The sequence below is a fragment of the Nycticebus coucang genome, chromosome X (genome assembly GCF_027406575.1).
Source record: "Nycticebus coucang isolate mNycCou1 chromosome X, mNycCou1.pri, whole genome shotgun sequence".
NCBI classification, from domain to species: domain Eukaryota; kingdom Metazoa; phylum Chordata; class Mammalia; order Primates; family Lorisidae; genus Nycticebus; species Nycticebus coucang.
The window spans coordinates 75,633,872-75,648,528 of NC_069804.1; the positions used below are offsets into that span (position 1 = coordinate 75,633,872).

General features: G+C 41.2%; 1 protein-coding gene across 2 annotated transcripts in view; it reads right to left on the reverse strand.

Moving 5' to 3' along the window:
- OPHN1 (oligophrenin 1) overlaps positions 1 to 14,657 on the reverse strand; it is a 721,258-nt gene that overhangs the window by 696,783 nt on the left and 9,818 nt on the right. The gene's annotated exons all lie outside the window — the stretch shown is intronic.

The window sequence follows — 14,657 nt, forward strand, 5'->3', positions numbered from 1 at the left end:
TGTGTCTAGGAGAAGCTTTGTTTGGATTGAGTCATGCTGAGGTTCTGAAACTATCTAATACCTCAATTTCTGTGTCTCTTGCAATAGTTCGGAAGGCCCCACCATAATGTCTTGGAGCAGAGAATTTGTACCTTTGGGACCATCTTCTTCTCCTTCAGGTATCCCTATAACTCAGATGTTTGATTTCTTGGAATGATCCCATAACTCTCTCAGTGAATATTCTGTTCTTTTTCTCCATTTTTCTACCTCTTGGAATGCTTGGGATAGTTCAAAAGTCTTGTCTTCTTTATCTGAGATTCTTTCTTCGCACTGATGAACTCTATTTCTGAGGGACTCTATTGTATTTTGAAACTGCTCAAATACTTTTTTCAATTCCTTAAGCTCTGCTATATCTTTCCTTATTATGTCCATATCCTTAGTGACTTTGTCTTCAAATTCAGTAATTTCTTGAGACAACTTCTGAACTGTTTTTTGCCTCTCTGTTTCCATCTTTTTCTCCATTCCAATAATCTTATTTGCCATTCATGTTCTAAATTCTACTTCTGACATTTCAGCAATTTCTCTGTGGATGGGATTTTCTGTTCTATTTTCTTTGACATCCCGAGGAGGCGTGGATCTGCCCTGATTTCTCATGTTGCCAGAATTTTTTTTTTATTTTTATTAAACCATAGCTGTGTACATTAGTATGATCGTGAGGCACCATACACTTGGTTCATAGATCGTTCTTTAGCTGATTCCTCTTCATGAGTATTTTCAGCTTCTTCTTCTTTTTCTCTTTTTTAATATGTTAATTATACTTTTTTAGTTGAATTGATAGGTAATCCCTGAGTCCACTCCTCACTGTTGCAGCACCACAGCTGTACTGTGGTTTTTCTTCCACTTTCTTGTTTCTGCCACCTGGTTCAGCCTGGGTAATGTGTACCTCATGCAGTTCTTTCAGTGCAGAGCTCCTCTCATTTGGTTTCCATCCACTTCAGTCCAATATCTTTCCATTTGTGCATGAGCCTTTGGAGAAAGCTGCTTCTAGTCAGCCATATTCCCACAATTCCCTCCCACCCTGTTTTCTACTTTTTTAATAGAGATAGGGAGGTCTCATTCTAGCTCAGGCTGCTCTTGAACTTTTGACCTCAAGTGATCCTCCCGCCTTGGTCTCCTAGAGTGCAGGATTACAGATATGAGCCACCACATTGGGACAGAAAACTTTTCTTTTTTCTTTTTTTTCTTTTCTTTTTCTTTGGAGACAGAGTCTCACTGTCACCCTCAGTAGAGTGCCGTGGCATCACAGCTCACAGCAACCTCCAGCTCTTGGGCTTAGGCAATTTTCTTGCCTCAGACTCCCAAGTAGCTGAGACCACAGGCACCCACGACAACACCCTGCTATTTTTGTGTTGCAGTTTGGCCAGGGCCAGATTCAAACCTGCCACCCTCGGTATATGGGGCCAGCACCCTACTTGCTGAGCCACAGGCACGACCTGGAAAACTTTTCTTACAGGGTAAGTCAAGCTAAGATCTTCCCTATCCCACCAGCAATACCACCCACACCTAAATAAGAACATTTTCTTAGAAATGGATATACTTGGTTCACTTTTCCACTGTGGTTCCCAGAGCACCCCAAACCAGGCATTTTAGAATCTGGTCTCCTGCAGACCTCCAATGAACATGGCAATATATATTATCTCCATCAAATTCCATTTGACACAACTCCCCATCTACTAACAGCAGTATCAAAGGACATACCCATTCTGTTGATATCAGTTACTCTGGAGATCTAAATTAACTCCATGTGCCCCAACCCTTTTGAGACTGAAGCACCCCTTCCCTCAGCTACTTGGACGATTGGTAGTTGGCTGCTCTCTGCTGAGTTCTTCTCTGGAAATTGCCCCTGGCTAAAGAGAGTTGTCTCATTCAAGATTCATGTTTGTGGGGTGGCAGATATCCAAAGACTGGCCATTGCCTCAATTCAGACATCTTTGAGGGGCTTTCCCAACTTCAGAGGTTCCTCAAAGTATCAACTGAGATATCTGTCAGGACTTCAATAGAGTTCAACTTCTTGCTCTGTCTATCCTGCTTCATTTTTTCACTCTCACTGGTCCTTATGTAGACAGCACTGCCCAATAAATACACTTCCTGCTTGTATATTTCTATCACAGAGTCTGTTTCCCAGGAAACCTACACTGCATTGTTACCACTGTATGTTATTTAATGTATATAATTTTGGTGGGTTTTTTTTGTTTGTTTGTTTTGTTTTGTTTTTTGAGACAAAGCCTCAAACTGTCACCCTGGGTAGAGTGCCATGGCATCACAGCTCACAGCAACCTCCAACTCCTGGGCTCAAGCGATTCTCTTGCTCCACCTCCCAAGTAGCGGGGATTACAGGTGCCTGCCACAATGCCTGGCTATTTTTTTGGTTGCAGCCGTCGTTGTTTGGAGGGCCTGGGCTGGATTCGAATCCACCAGCTCAGGTGTACGTGGCTGGCACCTTAACTGCTTGAGCCACTGGCGCCGAGCCTAATGTATATAATATTTTGCATGGAAAATGTATTTCATTATCCTTGTGCTTGGACATAAAAATTAACTCATGTAATAAAATTTGTCATTTGTTTCAATAAAAAATTAATTGATTAATTAATTAACGCCTTGTGCTCAAAGGCACAGATTAAATATCACTGGGAGGCTGGGTATGCTGGCTCATGCCTATAATTCTAGCAGCCTGGTAAGCCGAAGTGGGAAGATCATTTGAGCTCAACAGTTAGAGACCAACCTGAAAAAGAGCAAGACCCAGTCTCTGTTAAAAATAGAAAAAATTAGCCAGGAGTTGTGGTCCCAGCTGCTCTGGGGGCTGAGGTAGCAGGATAGCCTGTATCCAGGAGTCTGAGGTTGCTGTGAGCTAGGCTGACACCATGGCATTCTAACCTGAGAAAGAAGAGTTAGACTGTCCCAGTATTTACATAAATGGCATGGTGATGGGATGCCTGCTGAGTAAGAAGGTATGTGACATCATCAACTCCTTCTGCACACCACAGCACTACATCCCCCCCAAAGGGATTAAAAGCTTTGATTTCCCTCATTGTAGAGCTATTCAGGATGGAGCTGAGGGTTGACACCTCCAAAGAAACATTCAATGAGAAGATAAGGCTGGGCATGGCTCTTGCCTATAATCCTAACACTCTGGGAAGCGAAGGAGGATAGATTTCTTGATCTCAGGAGTTTTAAACCAGCCTGAGCAAGAGAAACACCCCATCTCTACTAACAAGAGAAAAACTAGCTGGGCATTGTGGGCAGGACCTATATAGTCCCAGCTACTCAAGAGTCTGAGACAAGGGGATCACTTGAGCCCAAGAGTTTGAGATTGCTATGAGCTATGGCACAATGACACTTAACCCCAGAGTAGATTGAGTGAGACTCTGTCTCCAAAAAAAAAAAAAAAATGAGAAGATAGTCAGATAGACCAGTACGATTCGAGTCATCTATTCATGCTGTACTTATTAGATTGTTTAACTATTTAAGATAATGGTATCCAGAAAACAGAGAATAATAAAACTAGAAAAAATCTCAAAGATTTTTGACCAAATCTCTATTTTGCTTTTAGGGACCGAGTCTCTCTGTGTCACCCAGGCTAGAACACAGTAGCACACTCATAGCTCAATCATTACTCACTGTAACCTCAAACTCGTGGGTTCAAGCAATTCTCCTGTCTCAGCCTCCAGAGTAGCTGGGACTACAGACACATACCACCACGCCTGGCAAAATTTTTAATTTCTCTGTAGAGATGGGGTCTTGCTATGTTACCCAGGCTGGTCTCAAACTCCTGGGTTCAAGCGATCCTCCTGCTTAAGCTTCCTAAAATCCTGAAATTCTATGTGTGAGCCACTCTGCTGTCTCCAAACCTCTAGTTTTATAAATGGGAAACTGAGGCTCACAAAACCAAAGACTTACTCAATATCATACAGATAGCTAGTGGCAGAGTGGGAATCAAGCCATTCTTCCAAGAAAGCAATCACTCTCCACAAGGACGCCACAGTTGCCAAAATGAGAGCTGAAAAGTAGACCTTATTGTAAATATCTAAAACTCGTGTCTGTAAAAGTACAGAATGTAAGAAAGTGACTTTAAAAAAAAAATGTAAGGGGCACCGCCTGTAGCTCAGTGAGTAGGGCGCCGGCCCCATATATGGTTCGAACCCGGCCCCCGTCAAACTGCAACAAAAAATAGCCAGATGTTTTGGCGGGCGCCTGTAGTCACAGCTACTTGGGAGGCTGAGGCAAGAGAATCGCCTAATCCCAAGAGCTGGAGGTTGCTGTAAGCTGTGATGCTACAGCACTCTACCAAGGGCGACAAAGTGAGATTCTGTCTCAAAAAAAAAAAAAATTAAGCCCCCAGGTGTTAGAGTTGCTGTGAGCTATGTGATGCCATGGCACTCTACTGAGGGCGATAAAGTGAGACTCTGTCTCTACAAAAATTAATTAATTAATTATTAATTAAGCCTAGGTTACTAAATCTGTAGAATTATATTCTTTATACTTTATCAACCTTATGTACATTTTTAATACAGAATGGATCTTTTGGATTCTTTAAACATAGGTCTTTGGCAGGCGAGGTGGCTCACACCCATAATCCTAGCACTCTGGGAGGCTGAGGTGGGTGGATTGCTTGAGCTCAGGAGTTCCAAACTAGCCTGAGCAAGATCCTGTCTATACTAAAAATAGAAAAATTAGCCAAGCATGGTGACAGGTTGCTGCACTTTCAACTATTCAGGAGGCTGAGGCAGGAAGATCACTTGAGCCCAAGAGTTTAAAGATGCTATGAGCTATGAAGCCAGGGCACTCTACCCAAGGCAATAGAGTGAGACTCTGTCTCAAAAAAAAAAAGCATAATCTTTTGATAGTCCAAGAGGACAGTTTACACATGTGTGGGTTTAACAATATAATTTTTTTCTGACATCTGCTTTACATATACACACATACATATAAAACATGTTATTCTTGGTTTTGAAAGTTTACTGGAAATTTTTCTTTGAATTTTTTTCTTTTCTTTCCCCACATCCCCCCAACCTAGTATTAGAATTTTTTTGTTTAATTAAATGCTATCACTGGGCGGCACCTGTGGCTCATGGGTAGGGCGCCGGCCCCATATACAGAGGGTGTTGGGTTCGAACCTGGCCCGGCCAAATTTCAACAAAAAAAATAGCTGAGCATTGTGGTGGGTGCCTGTAGTTCCATCTACTCAGTAGGCTGAGGCAATAGAATCGCCTAGGCCCAGGAGTTGGAGTTTGCTGTGAACTGTGACACCACAGCACTCTACCAAGAGTGATAAAGTGAGACTCTAAAAAAAAAAAAATTAAATGCTATCACGTAGTACATACCCTAAAAATAATGTGAAAATGTAATCATAAATAAGATCCTATAATTGGGTTAGTCATTCCTTTCTGAAATCACTAAACTATAATACATAATACAAAAAATAAGTCAACTAATGCTACAGCTCAAAGTAAGCTTATACATTCCCTGCCCCATCCCCTTCTTTTCAAAGGCACAGAACCTGGGGTCCAGTGAAATAACTTACCAAAGTCTCAGATCCAGACAAGGGCAGAGTAGCTCATACCTGTAAATCTAGCACTCTGGAAGGCGAGGGGGGTGGATTGCTGGAGTTCAGAAGGTCAAGACCAGCCTATGCAAGATCGAGACCCTATCTCTACTAAAAATAGAAAAACTAACCTGGTAGGCTCAGCCCTATAGCTCAAGCGGCTAAGACGCCAGCCACATACACCAGAGCTGGCGGGTTGGAATACAGCCCAGGCCTGCCTACCAACAATGACAACTACAACCAAAAAATAGGCGGACATTCTGGTGGGCACCTGTAGTCCCAGCTACTTGGGAGGCTCAGGCATGAGAATCGCTTAAGCCCAAGGGTTTGAGGTTGCTGTGAGCTGTGACACCATGACACTCTACCCAGAGCAAGAGCTTGAGGGTCTGTATCAAAGAAAAAAGAAAAACTAGTCGGGCATGGTGGTACACACCTATTGTCCCAGCACTGGGGAGGCTGAGAAAAGAGGATCACTTGAGCCCAGAAGTTTGAGGTTGTGAGCTATGTGGAACTCTACTCAAGGCAACAGAGTGAAACTGTCTCAAAAGGAAAAAAAAGTCACAGATCCCATTAGTAGCAGAACCAGTAATGGCCAGGTATCCTGATACCATATCCAGGATTTTTTCCCATTAATACCATCATTCTCCCTCCATTAATTTAAAAAGTGTATCCAGTAGTGCTTCCCCACAAAGTCCCTGCCTAAAGACTTACCCTCCATTTTCCTAGCCCATTAGAGGCCAAGGCTCACAGACTGGGAGAGCTTTATTATATACCTCAGGGGGTGCAACCTGGTTGATTCTAGCCCATGAAAATGCTTTTTTGTTTTTTGTTTTTTTAAATAAGAGACCAGGGCTGGGCCTGGTGGCTCACGCCTATAATCCTACCACGCTCGGAGGCCAAGGTGGGTGGATTGCCTGAGCTCACAGGTTTGAGGCCAGCCTGAGCCAGAGACCTCATCTCTTAAAAAATAAATAAATAAATAACTGGTCCTTCTGGTGGGTGCCTGTAGTCCCAGCTATTCTGGAGGCTGAGACAAAAGAGAATTGGCCAAACTGCAGGAGAATCACCTGAGCCCAAGAGTTTGAGGTTGCTGTGATCTATGATGCCACAACACTCTACCAAGTGAGTGGTAGAGTGAGACTGTGTCTCAAAAAAAAAAAAAATAATAATAACCAGTGTTGTGGCAGGCACCTGTAGTCCCAGATACTTGGGAGTCTGAGGCAAGCGGATCAATTGAACCCAAGAGTCTGAAGTTGCTGTAGCTAACACGCCATGCCACTCTACCAAGGGTGACCAAGTAAGACTCCATCTCAAAGAAAATGAAGAAAGAAAGAATGGCGCGGTGCCTGTGGCTCAGTTGGTAAGGCGCCGGCCCCATATACTGAGGTTCAAACCCAGCCCCGGCCAAACTGCAACCAAAAATAAAATAGCCGGGTGTTGTGGCGGGCGCCTGTAGTCCCAGCTACTTGGGAGGCTGAGGCAAGAGAATCGCTTAAGCCCAGGAGTTGGAGGTTGCTGTGAGCTGTGTGAGGCCACAGCACTCTACCGAGGGCCATAAAGTGAGACTCTGTCTCTACAAAAAAAAAAAAAAAAAAAAAAAGAAAGAAAGAATGTATAAAAAATGAGATGCCAAGGGCAGCACCTGTGGCTCAGTGATTAGGGCGCCCGCCCCATATACCAAGGGTGGTGGGTTCAAACCCAGCCCCAGCTAAACTGCAACAAAAAAATAGCTGGGTGTTTGTGGCAGGTGCCTGTAGTCCCAGCTACTCCGGAGGCTGAGGCAAGAGAATCACCTAAACCCAGGAGTTGGAGGTTGCTGTGAGCTGTGACGTCATAGCACTCTACCAAGGGCAACAAAAGGGCAACAAAATGAGACTCTGTCTATAAAAAAAAAAAAAGAGATGCCTTTATAATGTGATGAGGCTGCTATAATTTACCCCAATAACTCTAGCTGTATTAACCTACTTCCAGCAGCTTCATCTTTTTCTGTTCCTTCCTTGGCCTCTCACCGCATTTCACACAAAGATCCCAGAATCCCAGAGCAGGCATATTTAAGAGCATACCGAAGTAAAACCAGTTGATAAAAAATGTGAAACAGGGGGTTGAGAGCAAGATGGCAGCCGAGTAACAGCTTCCTTGCATCTGGGCAACGTGAGTCTGGGGAGATAAGACTCCAGGCATCTCTGGCTGGTGGGATCTGCCTATCATCACCCTTGTGAGGATACAGGGAGTCAGCGAGAGACTTCTGGACCCCAAAAGGAGGACTAAAAACAGTGGAAAAACGGCAAGTGGTCGCATGTGTTCAATGGGCCTAAACCTGCCTGCAACTGTAAGTTCGGTAGCAGCGAGACTGCAAACCGGAAAGGCCTTACCTGTGAACTGTTTTGGTGTCTTTGGACTTGGCACTCAGTTGAACTGCCTTGGGGAGAGCCTAAGTGGGAGTGTGGAGAACTTTGGGCATTGTCTAGGGCCCCAGACTGAGCCACTGAGCCAGACGGAGCTAATAGTGTTTGGCTGTGGGACACAGGGAGCCATTCTGAGTGATCTGCCCTGGCAAGCTCTGCCCTCAGGGTCACAGAGCTAGAATCCGGGTGGGTGCTGGTAACCTGGCAACTGAGTAGCCTAAGGGTTGGGTCTGAGCCGCCTTGCAGCCCAAACCCTCAGGGGCAGAGTGAGTCCAGCTTTGGCACACTGGGTAAGTGCATAGCCACTTCTGCAGTGATTCCAGAGACAAGCACTTTCCTGGGAAAGCTTCTGCTCAGCAAGTTCTCAAGTTCAAAGTGCCTTTTAAGTGGGCTGAAGAGAGATTCAGGGTATCTACCTGCTGGGGTTTGAGAAATCAGCAGCCTCCAGTCGTATCAGAACTGTGATTAACATCTCATACCCCAGAAGACCACGTGTTGCCCAGACAACATTCAACAACATATACATACTGCTTTGTTTTGGGTTGTTTTTTTTTCTGTTTTTTGTTTTGGTTTGGTCTTTTTCTTTGTTTACTTTGATGTTGTTGATGTTGTTTTGTTTTTTAATTTCAACCTTTTCCATACAGATCTTTATCATTTCTCAACTTTTCTAGTTCAATTATAATTTCCCACTGCTGCCTTTTTCAATAACTAGAACTTCATTTTTGCTAGTGTTTCTACTGCTATTATTTGGTTTTTCACCCAATTTTATCCCGTAAAGTTTTCTGTTTCATTGTTTTGGTTTGATTTATACCATTTTTGTCTTTCCTCTCTACTTGGTGGAGGTGGGGTACTGTGACAGATGATGTTAGGAAAGAGCTGCTGACCTCAAGGGAACCACCCGAATGGGCACCCCCAGAAGGTGGGTTTTTTAAAGGTTGTGTCAAAGTACCCTACTGTACACCTATATTACTCTGTCTCCCTCTTTCTGTGCCTCTCTTCTTCTCAATATTCCGTTTACCAACCCACTCTCCTTTCTCTATTTTTTTTTTATCACTCTGTCCTCCTTTCTTTCATCCCTTTCTTGCTCTTCAACTTTCTCACCCTTCTGGTCCTGTACCAAAAGGACTCAACGAACCCTTAGTCCACAGACACGAGAACTTAAAGACCAAGAGGTAGTGAAAGGAATATTAGGGCAAGGAATCAGACAAAAGAAATCACTCATGAGGAAGAATCAGCAGAAAACCCCAGGCAACACGAAGAACCAGTCCAGAACAACACCGCCAAGGGACCATGAGGTAGCTACTGCGGAGGATTCCACTTATAAAGAAATGTTAGGAATGACAGAAAGGGAATTTAGAATGAACATGTTGAAAACAATGAAAAAAATGATGGAAACGATGAAGGAAACTGCTAATAAAGTGGAAAATAACCAAAAGGAAATCCAAAAACAGAATCAAATAACAGATGAACGATATGAAGAATATAAAACCGATATAGCAGAGCTGAAGGAACTGAAACAGTCAATTGGGGAACTTACAGATGCAATGGAAAGTATCAGCAACAGGTTAGACCATGCAGAAGAAAGAATTTCAGAGATAGAAGACAAAGTTCTTGAGATAACTCAGACAGTAAAAGAGGCAGAAAAGAAGAGAGAGAAAGCAGAACGTTCACTATCAGAATTATGGGACTTTATGAAGCGTTCCAACATACGAATTATAGGAATCCCAGAAGGGGAAGAAGAATGCCCCAGAGGAATGGAAGCCATACTAGAGAATATTATCAAAGAAAATTTCCCAAATATCACCAAAGATTCTGACACACTGCTTTCAGAGGGATATCTGACCCCAGGTCACCTAAAATCTAACCGAGCTTCTTCAAGACACATTGTGATGAACCTGTCCAAAGTCAAGACAAAAGAAAAGATTCTGCAAGCTGCCAGGAGTAGCGCCAGTTGACCTACAGGGGCAAATCCAACAGAGTGACTGCAGACTTCTCTAATGAAACTTTCCAAGCAAGAATACAATGGTCATCTACCTTTAATCTACTTAAACAGAACAACTTCCAGCCCAGAATTCTGTACCCTGCTAAGCTAAGCTTCAAAATTGACGAAGAAATCAAAACATTTACGGATATACAAACATTGAGGAAATTCGCCACAACAAGACCAGCTCTACAGGAAATACTTCAACCAGTTCTGCACACTGACCACCACAATGGATCAGCAGCAAAGTAAGAACTCAGAAATTAAAGGACAGAACCTAACCTCCACGCTGATGCAAAAGATAAAACTAAGCAATGGACTCTCACAAAATAAGACGAATAGAATACTACCAAACTTATCAATTATCTCAATAAATGTTAATGGCTTCAATTCCCCACTGAAGAGACATAGATTGGTTGACTGGATTAAAAAACACAAGCCATCCATTTGCTGTCTGCAAGAAACACACCTGGCTTCAAAAGACAAATTAAAGCTCCGAGTCAAGGGTTGGAAGACAATTTTTCAGGCAAATGGAATTCAGAAGAAAAGAGGAGTTGCAATCTTATTTTCAGATTCACGTGGATTTAAAGCAACTAAAGTCAAAAAAGACAAAGATGGTCACTTTATATTGGTCAAGGGAAAAATACAACAAGAAGACGTTTCAATTCTAAATATTTATGCACCCAATTTAAATGCTCCCAGATTCTTGAAACAGACCTTACTCAATCTGAGCAATATGATATCTGATAATACCATAATAAAAGGGGACTTTGACACTCCTCTTACACAGCTAGACAGATCCTCTAAACAGAAATAAAACAAAGATATAAGAGATTTAAAAGAGACACTAGAACAACTGTGCTTGATAGGCGCATATAGAACACTCCATCCCAAAGATAAAGAATATACATTCTTCTCATCACCCCATGGAACATTCTCCAAAATTGATCATATCCTGGGACACAAAACAAATATCAATAGAATCAAAAGAATTGAAATTTTACCTTGTGTCTTCTCAGACTATAAGGCAGTAAAGGTGGAACTCAACTCTAACAAAAACACTAGACCCCACACAAAGGCATGGAAATTAAACAATCTTCTGTTGAATGACACATGGGTGCAGGAAGAAATAAAACAGGAAATCATTAACTTCCTTGAGCATAACAACAATGAAGATACAAGCTACCAAAACCTGTGGGATACTGCAAAAGCAGTTTTGAGAGGAAAATCCATTGCTTTAGATGCCTACATTCGAAAAACAGAAAGAGAGCACGTCAACAATCTCACAAGCTTTCTTATGGAATTGGAAAAAGAAGAACAATCTAAGCCTAAACTCAGTAGAAGAAAAGAAATATCCAAAATCAAATCAGAGATCAATGAAATTGAAAACAAAAGAATCATTCAGAAAATTAATGAAACAAGGAGCTGGTTTTTTGAAAAAATAAATAAAATAGATAAACCATTGGCCAGAGTAATGAGAAATAGAAAAGTAAAATCTCTAGTAACCTCAATCAGAAATGATAAAGGGGAAATAACAACTGATCCCACAGAGATACAAGAGATCATCTCTGAATACTACCAGAAACACTATGCCCAGAAATTTGACAATGTGAAGGAAATGGATAAATATTTGGAATCACACCCTCTCCCTAGACTCAGCCAGGAAGAAATAGAGCTCCTGAACAGACCAATTTCAAGCACTGAGATTAAAGAAACAATAAAAAATCTTCCAACCAAAAAATGCCCTGGTCCAGATGGCTTCACACCAGAATTCTATCAAACCTTCAAGGAAGAGCTTATTTTTGTACTGCAGAAATTATTCCAAAAAACTGAGGAAGGAATCTTCCCCAACAAATTCTATGAAGCAAATATCACCCTGATACCAAAACCAGGAAAAGACCCAAACAAAAAGGAGAATTTCAGACCAATCTCACTCATGAATATAGATGCAAAAATTCTCAACAAAATCCTAGCCAATAGATTACAGCTTATCATCAAAAAAAGTCATATGTCATGCTCAAGTAGGCTTCATCCCAGGCATGCAATGCTGGTTTAACATACGCAAGTCCATAAACGTTATCCACCATATTAACAGAGGCAAAAATAAAGATCACATGATCCTCTCAATAGATGCAGAAAAAGCATTTGATAAAATCCAGCATCCTTTTCTAATTAGAACACTGAAGAGTATAGGCATAGGTGGCACATTTCTAAAACTGATTGAAGCTATCTATGACAAACCCACAGCCAATATTTTACTGAATGGAGTAAAACTGAAAGTTTTTCCTCTTAGAACTGGAACCAGACAAGGTTGTCCTCTGTCACCTTTACTATTCAACGTAGTACTGGAAGTTCTAGCCAATACAATTAGGCAAGACAAGGAAATAAAGGGAATCCAAATGGGAGCAGAGGAGGTCAAACTCTCCCTCTTTGCTGACGACATGATCTTATACTTAGAGAACCCCAAAGACTCAACCACAAGACTCCTAGAAGTCATCAAAAAATGCAGTAATGTTTCAGGATATAAAATCAATGTCCACAAGTCAGTAGCCTTTGTATACACCAATAACAGTCAAGATGAGAAGCTAATTAAGGACACAACTCCCTTCACCATAGTTTCAAAGAAAATGAAATACCTAGGAATATACCTAACCAAGGAGGTGAAGGACCTCTATAAAGAAAACTATGAAATCCTCAGAAAGGAAATAGCAGAGGATATTAACAAATGGAAGAACATACCATGCTCATGGATGGGTAGAATCAACATTGTTAAAATGTCTATACTTCCCAAAGCAATCTACCTATTCAATGCCATTCCTATCAAAATATCAACATCGTACTTTCAAGATTTGGAGAAAATGATTCTGTGTTTTGTATGGAACCGGAAAAAAAACTGTATAGGTAAGGCAGTTCTCTGTAACAAAAATAAAGCTGGGGGCATCAGCATACCAGACTTCGGTCTGTACTACAAAGCCATAGTGGTCAAGACAGCATGGTATACTGGCACAAAAACAGAGACATAGACACTTGGAATCGAATTGAAAAAAAAGAAATGAAACTAACATCTTACAACCACCTAATCTTTGATAAACCAAACAAGAACATACCTTGGGGGAAAGACTCCCTATTCAATAAATGGTGTTGGGAGAACTGGATATCCACATGTAAAAGACTGAAACTGGACCCACACCTTTACCCACTCACAAAAACTGATTAGAGATGAATAAAGGACTTACATTTAAGGCATGAAACAATAAAAATCCTCAAAGAAAGCATAGGAAAAACACTGGAAGATATTGGCCTGGGGAAAGACTTCATGAAGAAGACTGCCATGGCAATTGCAACAACAACAAAAATAAACAAATGGGACTTCATTAAACTGAAAAGCTTCTGTACAGCTAAGGAGACAACAACCAAAGCAAAGAGGCAACCTACACAATGGGAAACGATATTTGCATATTTTCAATCAGACACAAGCTTGATAACTAGGATCTATAGAGAACTCAAATTAATCCACATGAAAAAAGCCAACAATCCCATATATCAATGGGCAAGAGACATGAATAGAACCTTCTCTAAAGATGACAGACGAATGGCTAACAAACACAGGGAAAAAAAATGTTCATCATCTCTACATATTAGAGAAATGCAAATCAAAACAACCCTGAGATATCATGTAACCCCAGTGAGAATGGCCCACATCACGAAATCTCAAAACTGCAGATGCTGGCGTGGATGTGGAGAGAAGGGAACACTTTCACACTGCTGGTGGGACTGCAAACTAGTACAACCTTTCTGGAAGGAAGTATGGAGAAACCTCAAAGAACTGAAGCTAGACCTCCCATTTGATCCTGCAATCCCATTACTGGGCATCTACCCAGAAGGAAAAAAATTCCTTTTATCATAAGGACACTTGTACTAGACTGTTTATTGCAGCTCAATTTACAATCACCAAAATGTGGAAACAGCCTAAATGCCCACCAACCCAGGAATGGATTAACAAGCTGTGGTATATGTATACCATGGAATACTATTCAGCTATTAAAAAGAATGGAGACTTTACATCCTTCGTATTAACCTGGATGGAAGTGGAAGACATTATTCTTAGTAAAGCATCACAAGAATGGAGAAGCATGAATCCTATGTACTCAGTTTTGATATGAGGACAATTAATTACAATTAAAGTTATTGGGGGGAGGAAAAGCAGAAAGAGGGACGGAGGGAGGGGGGTGGGGCCTTGGTGTGTGTCACACTTTATGGGGGCAAGACATGATTGCAAGAGGGACTTTACCTAACAATTGCAATCAGTGTAACCTGGCTTATTGTACCCTCAATGAATCCCCAACAATGAAAAGAAATTTTTTTTCAAAATATTAAGGGGGTTACAAACGTTAAAGTACATGAAAAAAAAATGTGAAACATTAGTATTATATTCCACTAATGTCTACATTCACTACTTTACCAATTTAGGTCTTTTAGGTTAACTAGGTACATCATAGATGTGCAAAATATTGCTAGTGAGACAAATTCAGCCTGCCACCTAATTTTGTATTCTCCTCTCCCCCAGCCAAGCTGATAATGTATATATTTATATAATTTATATATTTATATGTAAAATATATATTTATATTATTTATATATTTACATAATTTATACACATATAAAATATATAAATATAAATATATATAAT